The sequence below is a fragment of the Ostrea edulis genome, chromosome 6, assembly GCF_947568905.1.
Source record: "Ostrea edulis chromosome 6, xbOstEdul1.1, whole genome shotgun sequence".
Lineage (NCBI taxonomy): Eukaryota > Metazoa > Mollusca > Bivalvia > Ostreida > Ostreidae > Ostrea > Ostrea edulis.
In genome coordinates this window covers 51487509-51494818 of record NC_079169.1, presented here as the reverse complement: position 1 = coordinate 51494818, position 7310 = coordinate 51487509, and the positions used below count along the sequence as shown (strand labels likewise).

General features: G+C 34.4%; 1 long non-coding RNA gene across 1 annotated transcript in view; it reads left to right on the top strand.

Annotated features, from left to right (window-relative positions):
- The first annotated feature begins 5261 nt into the window (after window positions 1–5261).
- The window catches only part of LOC125645411 (uncharacterized), a 26428-nt gene continuing 24379 nt past the window's right edge, over window positions 5262–7310 (top strand). Inside the window, exon 1 of the long non-coding RNA XR_008795861.1 lies at window positions 5262–6061. This is a non-coding gene — a long non-coding RNA (uncharacterized LOC125645411). The remainder of the gene's footprint in view (window positions 6062–7310) is intronic.

Below are 7310 nucleotides of genomic sequence, written 5' to 3'. Positions count from 1 at the left end.
ACTGTTTATCTTGTGTATTAAGTGGTTTGTCTTGTTTTTATGTATTGTTCGTTTTGCAAAGTTACCCGTTAGTTTGGCAATTACGTCTTTCCGTTACATATCAGACCGTTACTTTTACTCTTAATAATATTTGTTTTGCTAAAAGGTCCGTTGATTTCATTTATGAAGATTTTATGGTCGTTGAAATTATATTCAGTGTTCATTTCTCTTATATGTAAAACTTATACGGTGCCAATTTTGATGCACCAGATGCGCATTTCGACAAATAATGTCTCTTCAGTGATGCTCAACCGAAATGTTTGAAATCCGAAATAACAATGAAGTTTTAGAGCTATGATAGCTAAAAAAAAAACAACAACAAAAACAGCGTGCCAAAAAAGTGGAGTCAAATTCGTCTAAGGATAAGAGCTATGCATGAGGGAGATAATCCTTAATTTTGAAATAAATTTCTAAATTTTATAACAGCAATTAAATATACATCCGTATTTTCAAGCTAGTAACGAAGTACTTAGCTACTGGGCTGTAGAGACCCTCGGGGACTAACAGTCCACCAGCAGAGGCCTCGACCCAGGGGTCATAATGTAAAACTTATACGGTACCAATTTTGATGCACCAGATGCGCATTTCGACAAATAATGTCTCTTCAGTGATTCTCAACCGAAATGTTTGAAATCCGAAATAACGATAAACTTGCTAGAGCTTGTGAATCTCAGTTTGCAGAGAATTCACGAAACAAAATCTTAAACACTCTATCACAACGGGATTATCCAAATCAAAATAGCCACAGTCCCGGATATCTTTAAAATGATTTATCCACCAATGAATCCCGAATTTTTGAAGGGTTCCCTACCATGCCTCTATTCTTTGGTTTGATGTGCTTCTACCATACATGTAGATAAAACATCTCATACCGGCCATAGAGTCCGTTGAATGGTATCGGAAAACTTAAGACTACTGTTCTCAATTCCTTTATCAGCTCTTCAGACTTTGGGAGGACACCTAACATAGTTCAATCAATCAAGATGATATTAGGAAATAATGGCTGGGTCACTGTTACTGGATGCCACCTCGAGCCATATGACTCTTCGACTGTAACCATCAATGCATCCATGGATACAGAATCCAAAAGGTTTAAGTTTATCATATCTATCCACATGCCACACGTAGTTCGGTTCCTTCAATGTATAGACCCTCGCTTCAACCTATGAGCTCTTCGCACCTCAACAACTTCTGGGGAATTCTCTTTCATAATCTACAGTACATCGTTTTTTCTTACTGCCAATCAATGGTCTTGAATAAGTATTTTCCACATCACACTGTCCACTTACGCTGCATTCATTTTTAATTACTTCAGCAACATTGTCGGTGTCAGAGTACTGTTGATAACGTCTTCGTAGACCTACCTTCTTTAAAATTCGCTTCAACTGTCGAACGGATATAGTAATGTCGTGTTTAGAAAACAGGAGAAGAACTAATTCAAAACATTTAAATCCATCTATAAGATAAAAGTTGATTAGGTCATTTCTGCTTACAGCGCTTCCGCGGACCGTGGGGGCATTTGACGGCACTACACATTGAACGCACAAAAATATATAAAAGAACATGTATATTCTACAAAACATGGTTTAAAAAACTGGTTTGTCTTTGTCACTGGAAATAATAATCTAATAATAAAATAACACGTTGCCACATGTCAAATATTACTTTATAAATAAGTCGTAACAAAAAAGAAATAACAACTAAGTCGTAAGAGGTAACATAAAATGGCCCACCAGGGGTTTCGTACTTATCAGTAAACTGTTATTTCTTAAATGTTATTTGTCATTCATTTTTTTGTTTTGTTATTTCTTATTTCTTATTACTAAACTGTTATTTCTTAAAAGTTACTTGTTATTTCTTGCATGCTATTTTTTAATTCTTATTCATTATCATTTATTTCTAAATTCTTAATTTTTAAATCTTACTTCTTATTTGTATTGTTTTAAAATTTTAATTATTTGTGTAATTTAATATTCACTATAATTTATCAAGTGATAATGAAAGTAAAAGAGCAATTTACCGTCCCAGACTGAAAATCCCATTGCCTGAAGCCTGGGGCAAGTGAATGTTCAATATATCCACGTGCATTTGCTATTTTATAAATAAAGTAATTGTGTTCAAAATGGATCGAAATAAACTTTTTGAGCCTTATTAGCCACCTGAGTATTAGTTAAAAGTATCACTAACCCCTGTTCAAAGGCCGGAAGCGCCGAGCACAGGCACCCTTCACCGGCAATGGTGAAAAGTTCTCGGGTGAGACGTTAAACATAACCAACTAAAGAAGTTTAACAATGAATGTAAAGTTGTGAGGAAATTGCACGAAATAACTGTCAAGACATACAACAAGTACCGACCTACCGACCCTATTTGTGTGGGTTTTTTTTTTTACAGCAGGTTACCGTAAACACATATGATTTTTGGGGGGTCGGGGTGGGGGTGGGGCTACAGAACTACCTGCTCCTTCTAAATATCCAACAATTTCAATTCAGTATCAACAACATTAAAGAAGATGTTATTTAGATGTTTTATACATATATACCAAATTCGGCCCCACCCTGGAGTCAGAACCGCCACCCCTGGGATCATGGAATTTACAATATTGGTAGAGGTCTTCCTGCTCTATATGACTATGTATTTAGTTTTTCATACAGGTGTGCAACTTTGTAAAGAAGATTTTTGAAAATTGGTTAATTTGGGGTACTTTTTGCCCCATCCCAAAGACCCCATGGGTGCAGGAGTCCTGAAATTTACAATTTAAACCCCCTTGTCCCAAAGATGCTTCACACCAAATTTGAAAAGAATTGGAATGGTAGTTATCAAGAAGTTAAAAATGTTTAATTTTTAACGCACGATGGACACAGACCAACCGCAATAGGTCATCTGAGTGACTCCATCTTTGCGCATTTCGACAAATAATGTCTCTTCAGTATTTTTTTCATTTCCACCGCCCTTAATCTCGGCTGAGATTCGACTTGGCTGAATATTCGAACTGACGCCTTCACTGAATCTCGGAGCAGTCCTTCATAATTCATGTCTGGAAATTTACTTTCAGCTTCGGCCAGTTCTAGCTATTAATGTACACTTTGGTGACGCTACTGTTCGCTTCAAATCAGTTAGTTGACTGTTAAAACAAATCTGAATCACTATTAATGCTGTATTACTTACCGTCTAAGTATGTAAATTCCATAAAATAAACCATCACTAATTTTTCCGTTCAAATGATTACTTCTATGGCGCAATATTTTATCTCCCAAAATTGAAGAGTTCCTATAGTTTACTATTTGAATTAGCGAAGTGCAAGTATGTAGAAATACAATGCATCAGTAACTAGATAAAGCAGACTATAGGAACTCCTCAATAAGATAAAATATTGTGCCATGGAAATCTTCATTTGAACGGAAATTTAGTGCCCATTTTCATTTTGGGATTTTTATACCTAGACTGTAAGCAATACAAAATTAATAGTGATAGCGAGTTAGTTTGATAGCCAAATAATTTATTTGAAGCGAACAGCAGTATCACCGAAGGTAGTGATCGCATGGGTCATTGAACATTAATGAATCTATGATTTTGTTTTGATTTTTACATATTTTATAACTCATTATGAAAGTATCATATATGGTTTTCACGGGAATTGTTACACCACGGTTGTCATAGTAACCCCTCTTGTCGACTTTCTGTAATAAATGGTACAGGTGTTTCAGATGGTGTTTAAAAATGATACAAAAAGAGTAAGTGATACAAATTTTATATCAAATTGAATTGATTGATTGATGTTTTCCGCCACACTCAACAATTTTTCAGTTGTCTGGTGGCGCCCAGTTTTTATTGGTGGAAGAGAGAACCCAGATACAATGTATCTGGGAAGAGACCACCGACCTTCCGAAAGTAAACTGGGAAACTTTCTCACTTACCGGCGCGAGCGGGATTCTAACCCAGTTAAAGCCTTTATTAAGATATAATATGTATTAAGATGTCCGTCTGTTTTCATATGAAGTAGAAGCGCTGCTGCTTATGAGCAATTTCGCAATTTTTAGAAGGCAATTATTCACCAAAGCAAACTTATTTTCATCCCCTGAGAAATAAATGACCACTGAATTTTTTTTATTCTTAAGTATGTTTTAGCATATGTTAGTAGAAATGTTTTCTGAAAGTATCAATAATGGTTTTCAGGTTTACTATGGCGCTATGAGCACTATAGTTACCCACCCACCCCTCCTTGCATAAATGCTGCAGGTGATAATTACAGTAAATATGCATCTTACATGTACATGTATTTATTATAACTCTTATTAAAACTAGGAAAATGTTTGGTGTTTATTATTGAAATTATTCCACATAAAATGATAGTACTGTTGCTTTGGAGATGTTTTTATTACTCTCTGTTTGAAATTACTCGTACATTCATGCTCTGAAAGTGTATGTTAAAAACGCGGGATATATAACCAATCTATGTACACTGTGCATTGTGACGTCGAATTACCGGCAACGTTTTTATTTTTATTTTCTCCTTTCAAACCATGCGATTATCAAACAACAAAACTTTCTTATTTTTTATATTATAAGAAATAACTGAACTAATTGAGAAAAAGATATTAACAGCAAGTGCTGCTTTTCAAAATACATACTTTTGATTTCGCTTAACATCCACGTTACATAGTAGACTCCCTCGATTTCCTCAGTCTTAGCTGACGATCTCAAAGTGGACGATGGGAATATTTGTAGCAAAATAAAGTGTTTTAAATCAATGTACTTAATAAAGATATGATTAAAATTTCAAATATTTTTGCTCAAAATGACGCGTTTACATATCCAGTGTTTCAACAAGGGGGTGGGGTGGGGGGGGGGTATGTATCAAGGAGACTTAGGGCCTAAACTATGACTATTATTTTTAAAATAATAATTAAAACATAAGGAATTTTTCATTTGTATATTTTTTACTTGTATATTTCTAAACATATTCTTTGTTTCCATCGTCTGTCCTTATTACTGATACTTGAACGCTTGACGTATTCTCCGCCCTTCGTCGAAATAAATCAAGATGCACCGAAATAAATATTCAATAACTTACTTGTATCATGACCAATTAGAAATATAATATCTGTCATGTGACTAGTGGTTATTGCATGATTTTTTTTATTACTCCAATGAAAAGTAAAGTTTTTGCCAGGTGATCGAATGGGTATTTTCCTCTTCCCGCCATGCATGCTCATCGCGCACTTATCGCCCGATAGTTGGTGAGGGCGGATGTGCAGAATGTGTATGATCAGACCACCTCAACTATGAGCATTGGCGATTTACACGATTTGGGTTTACAGTAGCTGTTTTTATTCAATGATGACAATGAGGATTTTCTCACAAGCATGTGAGGATCACACATTTCGTGAAATTAAACTGGGAGATGATAAAATGGATATCGACACGGCCGCGAGCCTAGATGTAGTGAATTCTAATTTGAACTTCACCACGCGTTGAAATTGTCAGGTGGTGTTCAATAATTTATTTACACAGAACAGTTTTTAAAAATATGCAAATGATGGTTCCGCCCACTGGTGTATCTCCAGTTATTGTACACTTTTTATAAAAGGAAAAACACCACGGCCATGATACAAGTATCATTGTATCTGTTATTGCATCTCCACAACTAAAATGCCTCTCTTAATAGTCCGCATCAGGAAGTATCTTAAAGTGGCTTATTCCTATATAAACTCAAGATAGTAAAAATAAACGCTGAAAAAATGTGATAAGCTTTCCATGAAACAATAGAACAGTTTTCCTGTGTTAATCTACGTTTTCCTTTCTGTTATAACTGGAATGCTGTTCAGACCACGATATTATTTAATAAAGAATAATTCTATGCGATGGCATTTCAAAACGATGACAATGCGTGATATTTGTTGTTTAGTACGTGTGTGTTAGTTATTGATACGGATACATCACTGAATCCATGATTTCCGAAAATGTACCAAAATCAAAGTTACCCTTTGGAGAAACTGTCATTGGCTGGGTATCGTCATATAAGGTATTGTAAAGTATTTTGATAAAAAAGGTATTGATTATATATAATTATCAGGGATGTCAATTTTACTCGGATAGCCTAGTCGAATACTCGGAGGTTTTAGTCGAGCGATAGTCGAGTACTTGGTTAAAAAAAAAAACCAACGGACCGACAGGGAACAAATTCTTTAGACAAACAATCAATCGACAACCCTTACTTCTTTTAGTTCCAACTTTGTATCTTATATGCATCTGGGGACGACCAGGTTTTGCTCCAACTTAAGCACTGTACTTACATGTATCTAGCATAAACTTAGACAGCAAAAACGGAATATGACAAAGATTTTGGTTCAGTGTCACTATTTTTATTATATATTCAAATTGGCAATGAGCTATTACAAGGAAAAGAAATAAAATACACTAAATACTCTGTTCCTTTCCAAAAATATACAACACATCAAATACTCAGTCAACAAAGACATTGTCATGAATATTTTGGAAAATATAAACACAAATACATCAATAACATATCCCAATTGTATGGCAGTGCCACACCCAATTAAACCCGTCTCACCGGAACAAAGAGGTATACTATTATGAATAATAAAGAAAATTGTATAAACTCATTGTCGAAATTACTAAAGAAATAATTTACTGCTATAACGCATTAGAATTGTTATAGCTATAAATGAACGTTAGCATATTTATGAAATTAATAAAATACTAAATGTTACTATAGTAGAATTACATGTATTGACACTGATAATATTTATCCAAAATAAAATATCAAAATTATTTTATAAATTGCTTACCAATATTTAAAATGTGTTACCCCGAACTCTATTCGAACACCCTGTGAACTGTGTGAAGGGCGGCGTCAGAATGAAGAGCGTGCACATATAGTGAGTGAGTTATAAATAAGCCGACAAACCGGTTTTAATATTCCAAGTAATCAAACATAATTTATAAATTTCTTAATTACCTGGGCTATTGTTATAAACACAAAATACTAATATTAAATTGTGTCTGAAACTTAAATACATTATTTTGCATATTTTTTAATCTCAAAGAAAATAATTCTCAAGGACAGACCTCTATAAATAACTCTAGATCTCAATCAATTCGCCATAAAATTCCGCAAGAAGATTTATGCGTCACAGGAATTAATCGAACACAAACTAACCTGTCTTCTGAATTACACGTACCTCACACATATCTTCAAACAATCATTGAAAATTCATCATGCTTTGCATTTCTTCATCCATTTGATTGTG